We start from the raw sequence: 13316 nt of genomic DNA on the forward strand, positions 1-13316 counted from the left end.
GTACTGCTTATGCCATTAAAACTCAAAAAACTTCTTTACTGTTTATACAAGTCGGACCTGTAATAACTATACCATCCTTTTCTTCTTCTTCTTCTTCTTATTCTTCTTCGTCTTCAAGCTTCACCAACTTATTTCTTTCTCCTTCCTTTTTAATATTACTTGTTTCTTCAACCAACATTTCTGTTCTTACCATTCTCAACTTTATTTCCTTCCTATTTTATTCAATTAATTCATTAAGTCCTACTCTATTATTTGAAAAGACATGACTTATCTACTATTTCAACAAATAAGAATTTATCAAATTTTCAATGTATAAGTATAGACGATACATTTTTGTAAGACCGTATAAAAACATATTTCCCCTTCTTGCAACATTATTCGAAATTGAAACATCACACTGGATAGATCCACATCTTACATAAGCAACAAAAAATAGAAGTAGCTCTAACAAAGTCCAGCTACTTTACCATGCCCAACTTATTGCAGACACTCTACTATTATTGCCATTGACTTACGGCCATCACTTCATCTTCGGCCACTCCTTATATATATGTACATATATGTATGTCTAGGCATTTTCATTAGCCTCCACGAAAGATGAGCTTTATTTCTTTTATTTCACCTAAACTCTTTTCTCAAATACTAACTTTGGGCATCAAAGTAATTGAAAAAAGAAATATCTCGCCTATATGGTTTTAACCTTCTTATCTAGTAAAAGTTTTTGAGAAATGTTGTAACTTTTGAATATCTAAAATCATCATAATGCATTAAAAATTATTAAAAGATATATAAAAATTAATTAATAATAAGTTGCAACTACCTAATCATAAATGACACTTATTCATAAAAATTTGGTCAAAAGTAATAAAATGGCTCATAAATATCGTATGATTATCTAGCAACACCTATATAAGACAATAAACACCAGATATGAGGTAGTAACCAAGAGTGTCTCCACTACTAGCTATTGCGCGGACTCTTCATTACTAGTTGTTCTAAAAAGTCTCTCCACTATGAATTGTTAATTTACAAATCAATTACAAGTCTCATATTCTTTTTAGATTATTCACTATTTCACTTTTTTCCTAATATTTTTCTAACTCAGTTGTTGCAATGACTACCTTAAAATAAAAATCAACTGCCTCTATTTATTCTTCTCAATAATTACTTGTAGTAAGGATAAAATATGCTATATTATTAGTAATATAAATGTGACATATCAAATAATTAACATTCCCAATTATTAGTTGGGGTATTATTTGAGAATTCTATAATGAACTCAGTAACTAAAAAAAGTCATGATACTGGTGAATGAGAGCACTTGCAAAATAAGAGTGTAAGGAATTTACCTCATTGAGGAGACAACTCTATAGATAGTAAGGTAAGGGATTAACCTCACTGTAAAATACTACCCTAGCAAGAGTACATCAATTTTATTAACTAGGTTGAAGAAAGGAATTAATCTATTATTTATCTAGAATGCCTATTAATGGATACTTGGAAGATAGTGCAATGGGTATTGGGAAATTAGTGTAACCTATCATTGAGCAACATCAAGCAAACCTTAAAGAACTAATAAACAACCTCTATCTATATGAAACATAACACATTAACATGAAAAAACTGAGGAGTGGCATGCTAGAACACCTTAAAAGCATTTTAAGGGATCAAGAACAAGAAACATAAAGTATAGTCACAACACTTTCAATGGAGATATAAGATCAACTAAGGAAGGTATTAAATCCATCTAGTCAAATACTAAAGCTAGGATGGAGACCATCATAAAAAAAATAGAGGTTAAATATTTAAAGATGAGAAATATAGTGTTAAGTATTATGGTAAGTCATCTTTTACCATGATTATGATATAAAAGTTAACCCCTACAAAAAATTTACTATTACAATTTGACAGACGCAATTGAAAAGATAATCATGTAGATATCTTAAACCATTTCAAGAACACCATAAATCCTAAGCTCTTAGAGGATTTTCCCTCTCCTCAAAAAATAGTTAGGAGATAGTTCTAAACATTTAAGTTGAAGCCTATCAATGGCTCCAAATCGCGTGCAGATAGATCCTTACATCTTTCATCAACAACCAATAACGTTAAATTTTTATTTCTTTATAATTCTTTAAAAGAAAAAGTTTCTCTATGTAGTTTCATTACAAGATTCTATAAAAATCTCTTAATGGTGAGAAACTCAATAAAAGAGTAGTAATAACAATTTTCACCAATATAAGAAAGAATCATGAGTTTTTCTTTTCATTATATTTGGGATGTCTAAAACCACTAATTGAATTCTTTACCAAGACTAAAAAAAATAAGGGAATGCAGATGAGACCATAAAGTCTTATGTTTAAAGAGGATGGGGTAGCTCTCATAAAACATATCGTGGGAAGAAGTAGTTTTAAACCCTAAAGAGAATTCTAAGTTCGAAAAAAGTAAAAAAATAATAAAATAAGCCTGAATACACAAGGAGCCAATAAAGTAAACTTCAACCAACGTCTGACTATCCTATATACTAGTTGAATTCAAAATAATAATATTATCAAATGGTCATAACCCTTTAAATCTAAGAACAACCAATTTGATAGGCCCAAGCATTATTACTTCCATCAAAGTTCTATTCATGAAACTATGAATTCGTGGAATTAAAGGCTAAGAAAAAAAAGTTTTACTCACCATAGTTGTTATTTGAGTTATGTTATAGAGAACTATTAATCCAAATAATGGGCCATGAAAGGAGTGAATGAGATTAAAAAAAATTAATCTCAAGGCAAACAACTACACCTAATAATGAGAGCGATCAATTCTTATTAGAAAGGTCAAAAAATAATTAAATAAGTCATATTAATGGAATATAGGTATTTAAATCTGATAAGTATCGAATCTATCAAAAATAAATTCTTATTCAAACAACAAAATGACATTTTAATAGCAGTGAATAGGGTCAAATCCATAGGGAATTGAGTCTTAATATTCTTTTACGACCAGCAGTAAAATAAAAATAGAAAGAGGGGGGGTTTTTACTATGAGTTCGAATTAAATAATTAATGGATTAAAATAAATTAGCAAATCAAATAAAATAAAAATCAACTAAACTGAAATTAGCAGAAAAATAGTTCAATAGATTAAATGGAGTAAACATTAATTATGAATAGGTTCTAGTAAAAAAAAATAATATCATTTTCAATATGCAGGATTGATCATTGATGTAAAGATAATTCTTACTAATTTTCAAAAGACCGGTTCTTGTTATTGAAGATGCTCTTAATAGCCAATCTTTTCTTAATCTTAAATTAACTTAGAGACGTTTGTTGATTAACCTTTGCTAGTGAACAACTCTAAAGACACTTCTAGAATTTAATTCACTAACAATATTATGGACTAGAAAGACCAGATCATGACCAATAAACTTAATTGTACAGCTTATTTAGATTAGATTATATAACTTCTTAGCGTGAATGCTAATTTACCACTAGATTTTAAGATATCCTGAACTATTATGGATTCAAGAATCTCGAATGGTGATATACTATTATACTAAACATATAACGAGTCATGTTGTAACGAATAACAAACTGTAATTTTTGTATCCACAGAAGAAGATATAAATATTAAAAATAAAGAAGAATAAAAGTAAAACAATTAAATCTCACAGCCCTGAAATTGAAACTTCAATTAAATCATTGACTGGAAAAAATGAGTATCTAGCCATTCATAGTGAGTTTAGTACATAAGCAACTGTTCAGGATTAACAGAGAAAATCATAAAAAATGAAAAAGAAATCTACTTGTTGTCTTCTTCTCCCTTTTGGCTCTCTACAACTCTCTTTTTCTGCCTCTATTTAAAGAGTGAAATCATGTGCAGTTAGGGTTTTTTCTTCATTTGATTTTAGTTTCTTTTTATTTTTCAAAGTGTCATTTTTACTTGGTTTCCGCCTCTCCTCTTTTCTTTGAATTTTAAAGAATCTTGATAGATTAATAATTGCTGGAGACTCTAGGGTGCAAGCCTTGCCTAAGACTTAAGTACTTGTTTAGTCTTCCTCTAAGAATGAAGAGTATACTGTCAAGATTGGCTATCAAAAGTCTTGGAATTTAAGCCATACATAGGCAAAGAGTCAACGTCTATATTTCATGCTATTCGTTGGAAAAAGATATGGATGAACCCCTTTTCTTAAAAGTAAAACACTTCATTTGGAGGCTAAGATAGGATATAATCCCAGTTAAACAAGGACTTCTTCAAAAAGCTTTAGATATTAATGTTAGACGTCCTATGTCTGGGGAGGCTAGGGAACCAATTACTCATTTATCTAAGCAATGCACATATACATGACTAATGTGGAGGTTAAGCCCTTTATGGTATGAGGCTATGCCTTCCTTGACATTTATGTGATGGTTCATAGAGGGTTAAGTGAATGTGTATTCCATTAAGGTCGCGGTTTTGTTTAACTATGTAGTGAATATTGTGGAGTATAAACTCTTGGATATATAAAGCTGGGTGGATCATTTCATTATCTTTAATCTAATTGATAGAAAAATGGTTGATAGAAATGGAAATCATACATGTTTTGAAAAATTTAAATATCTCAAATGTAAAACCCGTCATTTAGAATACAGTTTTTGCAAAATGGTGTCTGCCTTTACCAAGTATGGTTAAAATTAATTGTGATGCTTTGTAGGAACTAAGGGATGGATAAGTTTTATTATAGTATGTAGAGATCATGTTTAGGGTGAATATGTGGAGAACTCCTATTTAAATTTTAATAGAAGGAGCAGAATTGCATGCCACTATAATGAGTATGGACCTTACTCTTATAAAGGGTACGTAATAAATGGTCTTGGAAAAAGACTCCAAAGTTATCTATCAACATTTGATAATGTCATTTCTCTTGAAATCAGGCTTCTTTTAGATGATCTTTTCTTTCTTTGTATGTTCACTTCATGCATTACTAACTAGATCCTTAGAAATTACAATTAGATGGCTCTATGTTTTTATCTAGGAAAACAAGTAGGCTACATGAAGATAATTATACTGTTATTATGCTACTGTCATGGCTAGCACCTTTATTTTCTCACCTAGGTATTCCAAGTCGCGCCATAATTAAGGAAAAGATGATTGATAGAGTCATTACCTTGACCACGATGGACGAACACATTATTTAGGTCCTATCTACAATTGCAATGATGTAGCTAATCAATCTTTGTTAGCCTTTCCTTTAGCATTTTTGAGACAAATACTTTTACTTTTGGAGAGACTTTATCTTGCCAAACATGACTTTCAATGGTTCAATATATAAAATGATTTTTATGATCTCTCATATGAAAGTTCTGATAAAAAAGAGACCATAGTAATCCTATTCCTAAATCAGCTTATCATGCGATTAACTTAAAAGCAAAACCCCTTTTAATTGGTCATCAAATTATTCCGTTATTCCTCCTCGTATCCAAACAATCTTTTGTAAAAAAATAATGCTACATGATGAAGAGTTACCTTCCCAACAAACAAGCTCATGAATCGTTCCATCTTTCTTCTCAACTAAACTGAATAATCTAAGGACAACCACTTTGAAAGGAGCATCACTAAGCGTTACATCATGCCAAAATTTGATGATCCTATGATTACTAATAGCTAAAGCAAAATACTCGATAATGTTGACTTTTTGAGAACCACCATGGAATGCAACTCTGATAAAGTCTTTCCAATCATTAGATGCACCATTAGGAATCTACAAAGTTGGTAGGATAGATTACTAATAATAGTAGTAGTTAGCAACCAAAACTTTCTTCCAAATCCCTCACTATTTTTATCTTTTTTTCCTTGATTTGTTTAATGATAGTTTAGATAACACTTTTACCCCCCCCCCCCCCCCCCACTCCCCTGATTTACCTCAATCTTTTTCCCCAACTATTTTTTCAATTGATTTCGTATTACAGGTTTCTCTTCTAATTCTTAGACCATCTAGTTTAGACACTCCATGTTGAATATGTGATTGAAAATTAACAACTGTTTTTTTAATTTTTATTATGTTTGTACATAGTCTAAGTTTGTTACATATGTCCATTATTTTCTACCTTTAGTTGAAGTATGTTTACATTATTGCTAAGTATTTCTTCTCCTTTATTTAGTTCCATTGATATATAATGCCTATTTAAAGGCATCATTGGTTATGAATAAAAGGTATTATACAATAAACAATTTCAATTCATTTATGCCTATCAAGTGTTTAACAAAACTCCTATTATAAAATTCTCATATTTGTTGGCTGTGGTTATCAAAATAAGCTGAAAGTCACTATGCCTTATGGGAAAAGGGATTCACCATGGCTTCAAATGGGAACACACTGAGGATTGCACAGTCGACCATCTTCATTTTCAAAGGAGAAAGTCACAAGTTCTGGAGCATTAAAATGAAGACTCTATTCAAGTCTCAATACTTTTGAGACTTGGTAGAGAATGGGTTTTTTTTATCTAGATGAAGAGAACTAATTGAAAGAGAATAAGAAGGAGGACTCCAAAACATTGTTTTTTATCCAAAAAGCATTCCATGGGACAATTTTATTAAGAATTGTAATAGATACAACCTCAAAATAAACATGGACAATTATGTAAACTGAGTTTCAAGGCTCATCAAAAGTAATAACTGTGAAACTCCAAATGCTTCGACATGAGTTTGAAAATTTAATTTTGAAAAGCAATGAATCACTACTAGACTTTTTGTCAAGAGCAATGGTAATAATTAGTCAAATGAGACCATATGGAGAACAAATAACTGATCAAACTATTGTGACAAAAATTTTAAAGAGTCTAATTCACAAGTTTAATCATATTGTAGCTATAATTGAGGAGTCCAAAGACTAGTCTAAATTTTCATTCATGAATTAATGGATTCTTCATAAGCCCATGATGCAAAGTTAAACATATCAGTTGGAAAACATGAAGAAAAATCATTTCAAGTGAAGGGGAACACATATAATTTAAAAGAGTTTGAAAAAGCAACAATTGAAAGAAGTTGGGGTAGAGGAGAAAAAACTCGTGCTAGACGAAGAGATAGAGGTTATGAGCCAAGGCACTCCACCAATGAACCAAAGGATAATAATTGTGGAGTTTAATGTTATCAGTGTAAGAAGTATAAATATGTTAAAGTAGATTGTTGGTACAAGGAGAAATAATTCAACTACGCATAAGTGATTAATGAGAAAATAAGTTGTTTATGACTTATTATGATGCTAATGAAGTTCGAAGTAGTATATGGTTTATAGATAATGACTATTCCAACCATATGTTAGAAATAAAGGTAATATTTAAAAATCTCAATGAGATATAAAAAATGATAGTCAATTTTAGAGATAATAAAGACATTTAAGTTGGAGGAAAAGGTACATTATCAATCAAAACCAGTAGTTATAAAGTAAAACTTCTCCGTAATGTTCAATATGTTCTTAGATTGACATATAATCTATTGAATTTGATGATATAGCTTGTGTTATCAAAGATAAAAAGACAAGTCAAACGATGGTTAATGTCCAAATGACCAAAAACAAGATGTTTCCACTTGAAGTCTCAAATATGGAAATGTTTTCTTTGGTTGTTGGTACAAATAACAACTTCGAATTGTAGCACTTGAGGTATAAGCATCTTAAATTATAAGAGGCTACAATTATTAGCTTAGAAAGGTACAATTCTAGGCTTGTCAAAAATTAATTCTTTTGATTTGTGTGAGGGTTGCATTTGTGGAAAACAAAATAGAAATTCATTTCTTATCAGAAAGGCTGTAAGAGCAACTACTTGTCTTGAGTTAATTCATGCTAACTTCTGTGGTACAATGTACACAAAATCTTTTGGTGGCATTCAATATTTTTTACTCTTCATAGATGATTACAATCCCATGAGCTGGGTGTATTTTATGAAATCCAAGTTAGAAAATTTGAAGTATTTCATAAAAAAAGCAAGACTTTGGTGGAGAAACAAAGTCAGGTGTGCATTAAAGCTCTCTATTTGGAGTTCTTGTCAAATAAATTCAATCACTTTTATAAAAAAAAGATTGAAATTCGCAGAGAACTAATAGCATCATGCACATCAGAGCAAAATGGGGTTATTAAATGTAAAAACTATACTGTTGTTAAGATGATAATAAATTACTAATACACAACAAACTTATAAATTAGCATTGGGAATAAATAATGGCTACTTTAGTATACTTGCTGAATATATCTCCCACAAAACCTGTGTTAAATCAAAAGCCCTATAACGCTTAGAAAGGTAAAGAACCTCTAATAAGCCACTTAAAATTTTTTTAGTGTATTGCTTATGCTTTGGTTAACTCTGAAACTCGCAAAAAACTAGATGAAAAATTAAAAAAATGTATTTTCATTGGTTATTGTCTTAAACACGAAACATACAGGTTGTATAACTCTTTTAATGATAAAGTAATAATCAATAAAAATTTCATATTTAATGAATAAGTAAGCTATAGTTAGAGTAATAATAGATCTTGCATCATCAAATTCAATAAATTCCTCTTCCTTAACTTAAAATATAGTAGCCCAACAAGTTCACCAAGCTTAACTTCAAAAGATAGTAGCTCATCTTCTTCAAATAAGTCATCTAATAAGACACCTCCAAGGACATTAAGATCTTTACAAAATATCTATTAATATTGTGCAATTGCTTTGCTTGTTACAGATTTTACAATATATGAAGGATTAGCAAAATTAAAAGAGTTGTAAGAAATGCAAAGAAGGAAGAAATGATGGCAATACAGAAAATGAAACTTGGGAGTCGATTGACTTGCCCAATGGAAAACATGTTGTTAGCTTGAAAGGGATATCCAAAACAAAGTACCATGCGGATGAAAGTGTATAAAAGCATAAGGCGAGACTTGTAGAAAAGGGATACTCACAGAAGAAAATTATTGATTTTAAAGTGACATTTCTCTCATTACTCGATTTAAAACTATGAGAAGACTCCTAGTCTTAACTGCTTAATTGAAATGACCATTTTATCAACTTGATGTTAAGTCAGCCTTCTTAAATAATGAGCTTGAATATGAGGTGTAGTTGTTCAGCCTGAAGGGTTTATGATCAATAATGAAGAAAAAAAGGTATACAAGTTGAAAATGAGATTTTATAGGTTAAAAAAGTGCCACGCGAATGGTATAGCAAAATCAATTCCTATATTTTGTAAAATGGATTTGAAAAGAGTGAAAATGAGCCTACTATCGACTTGAAAAAGGTAAGGTAACAATGATTTTCTTATTGTGTGCCTTTATGTTGATGGCATAGTTTATATGCCCTCATCTCACTCTATTATAGTTAAATTCAAGTCTAGTATGATGAGTAGGTTTGAGAAGACATATTTGAGTTTGGTGCATTATTTCCTTGGGCTTGAGGTGAAGTACAGAGAAGATGGAGTATTTGTTTCACAAAAAAAAATGCATTCTACTTACTAAAAAGATTTGGCATGGTTAATTGCAAGATTTCAGCTGCACCTACGAATGTGAATGAAAAATTACAATTTAAAGATGGTAATAAAAAAACATATGCAAGAAGTTTTAGAAGTTTACTTAGAGGCTTGATTTATTTGGCTAATACTCGACCATATATTTCTCTTTTAATTGGTATTATTTCAAGGTTTATGGGCAATCCTTCAAAATATCACTTTGTTGCTATATAAAGGATTATACACTATGATGTTGGCTTTAGTTATCATATTTGTTGTTATCATATCTCAAATTTTAGGTTATTTAAATTTAGCAATAACGATTATATAGGCTCATTGGATGATAGAAAGAACACTTAGGGAAATGTTTTAAACCTTGAATAAGGTGCAATAACATGAAGTCAAAGAAGCAAGTTACAAAGACATTGTCATCTTCAGAGGCAGAATATGTAGTGGCCACTTCCTCAGCTTGTCAATGCAGATGGTTTAGAAGAATTCTTATTGATCTTCATCAAAAGTAAGAGAAGGCAACTAAATTTTTTTATGACAATAAGTCAACAATTTTAATGCTTAAAAGTCCTGTATTTCATGGAAAAACAAAGCATATTGAAATCTGCTTTCATTTTATTTGTGAGATGGTGACAAAAAGAGAGATCATGTTGAAGTCTTGTAACATTACTGAGCAAGTAGCAAATATATTCACAAAAAACACTTCCATGTTATAAACATGTCTACTTTAAATCATTGTTTGGTGTGTGAAATTTCAAATCAAAGGGGAGTGTTGAATATGTGATACAAATTTGACAGAAGTTCCTTTTTCTGTTTTTACTATGTTTAGACTTAGTTTAAGTTTGCCATTATTTAGTCCATTATTTTCTACTTTCAGTTGAAGCACATTTGCATTAGAAACAAGTATTTCTGCCTTTTATTGAGTTTCATTGATATGTAATGCCTATTTAAAGGCATCCTTTCTTGTGAATAAAAGGTATTATGCAATAAACAATTTTAGTTCATTTTTTGTCCACAAAGTATTTGAAAAAATTTCTCTTATACAATTCTCATATTTGTTGGTTGTTATATTCTCTATCTTATAGTGTTTGAGTATCTTTTATCCACCAACACTCCACTTATTTGTTTTTGGGCCCACATCATTCTATTTCTCACTTTAGGCCTTCGGTCTTCTAAAACATGGCCATAGCTCTATATAAAATTTGCTCTAGCCTATCTTCAACTCTTCCTAAGTCATCACAATTTTGATTCTTAAGAGTCTGCTTGCCATAAAATTGAAACATTCTATTTCTTTCATTTTCTCATTCCTACATTCTATACAAAATGAGCAACCTCTCGTTCTATCATCTGATTTTATAGCTAACTAGTAGATTTGAACTCCCGCCTATAAATTGTCTTTATCCAATTTCCTTATATGGTATTTAATATTCAAAACTTCTTCAACCTAAATAAAATGCCTTTTTTTCTTAACCATCTTCCCTAGAATATTCCAATCAAAGTGAGGCATATACCATCCATATTGACCTTTCGTACTTTTGTGACCTGATTTTACAGTAGCTTCTTCCCCCATTTTTAAGTAGAATACCTTTCCATCAACTCTAATAATAACTTGTTATGGAATTTGGGTGTGGTTTGGCATCCCTATGCATAACTTAGTTTCGTTGTATTAGAGCTCAGTTTTCGTGTCTTCATTAATCTTCACTAGTTCCCAAATTGTTACCAAGTTCCACGAAGAATCACTTGGCTCATGCATGTAGAGGAATTCCTTCACATTTTACCTATGTCACCTTACCACTTTTTTCTATCTCCTTACTCTACTTGTTTACTACAATAAAATCCTCTTCACACAATTTCACAAACTCAGTCAATGGCTTTCCCCATTTTCTCATTGTTATAATAAGTTACCAAGGCAAAATCATGTTTCCATTTTTTAACATCTAGAATCTTCATTTCTCTTGGCATCAATACCTCACTCATTGTTTTGATCTCTCTTTCTCTCTTCAATCTGATCATAGTGCATCTCTCGAGCCACTTCCATTCATTAGGTTCGGTTTTGGATTGCAATATCACCCTCCCCCATAATTTAATTCTACTTCATGTGGGTACTCCTTAAAACTTACCCTGTTTACAGTTTTACGTAGAACCATTGCATTAGAGTTGTTAGCTACTCTCCGGTATCTCTTTGTATGGTAAGAGTCTCCCATGGTGTCCCAACTCCTTGATAACTTATTTGAGTTAAATGTATGTTAGGCTCTTAATTGAGTTTGGGGAGTGTTAAAATACTTTTTGTTAATTTTAAATTTTTGAAAATTAAAAATAAACGAGGAGTGGATTCATATGTATATATCATTTATGGAGACAGATAACATGGGATACCTGAGAGGGAGAGGAAGAAATGTTAGCACAGCGTGGTTGGACAAAAATGAGAATCAGATTTTTTATTAATTCGGTCCTGACTTTGAGTGAAGAATGGTCCATTAAATTGATTTCATGAAGACAGAAAACTGCGTACACTATCTTTTTCTTCTTCTTAATTCTCAACTTTCATTTTCCCCACAATGCAATTATTAATTTTAATTTTACGTTTTCAATTTCTCTCCGGGTCCCATGTGAATTTCGCAATTAATACTACAACTCTAATTTACTTTCATCCAAATTTTAATCCCGTAAAATATAAATATAAATATGATGAAATTTAAATAAAAATAAAAAATTTTAATTTTAAGTTATACAATAAACCTAATGTAATATATATATATATATAGAAAATACATATGTTTAATTAATTAATTAATTAATTAATTGCCACATAAACACCAATTATAACATAATATACTAATAAATATGATTTCGTTTATATTAAAAAAAAAAAAAAGGGAATAGTTAGGAATATTATTACAAAGGCTATTTTAAAATATATGACATTGAATTCTTATGCACTCCGGTCACGTGTATGTCATCCACATTTGTAAGAGCATTGAATCTGGGATCTAATTATGTTCTTGATGGGATTGAATACTCTTTGAATGGCTCGCAATAAAAGAAACATGCCCCTCTTTAAATTCCCAGCTGGGCCAAAAACTGAATGGCAGTGATATATATTACCTCACCTATATGTGACTGTACCATCACTTGCAATTTATTTTGGCTGCTATTACTTTCCTTAATTACATGCTTACTCACATTTGTTTATCCCATGCCTCAAGTATCAACTTGCGTGCTGCATGAATCTTTTCTATCTTGCATTGAATTTGTGATTGCAATAAATTTAGCTAAAGAAACTTTCTTAAAGCTTGGCTAAGAAAGAAAAATTTGTCATCATCCAATTTTTACATATATATAACACTTGTTATTTATTATATAAATTATTCATTTTCATATTATGTTACTGTCATTCGATTTTTAATTAAATCAAAGACATCTAAACTTTACCAAAATCAAGATATGAGAATAGATGATAAATACTCGGTTGTATACTTTTAGAAGGGTGTCATTAGTATCACTAAACATATATATTAGCACACAAGCAATCCACTCCACTTCTTTTCTTTCCACTCTTTCTACTGCTTTGCTCCATCTACTTCTTTACTAGGATTATTTCTCTTCTTTCCACCTCTTATGACTATGTTCCCTTTTTTATGTTTTTATCCATTGAGTGACAACCCTTATCCATGTCTTCTTTGAATAACCTAGGCATTATCATACAACAAGCTAGTCAATTAACCAGTATTAAACTTAAACTTACCATCAAAATAGAACAAACTTGTACAATTGATTGAGATAAACAATATATGAAAACCACAACAATTGATTGAGATAAAAGGATTGAAAACTAATATTTTCTTGTTTACATGTGCCCACTTAGTC

This window comes from Carica papaya, chromosome 7 (genome assembly GCF_054855325.1).
Source record: "Carica papaya isolate Zhongbai chromosome 7, ASM5485532v1, whole genome shotgun sequence".
In the NCBI taxonomy this organism is placed as follows: domain Eukaryota; kingdom Viridiplantae; phylum Streptophyta; class Magnoliopsida; order Brassicales; family Caricaceae; genus Carica; species Carica papaya.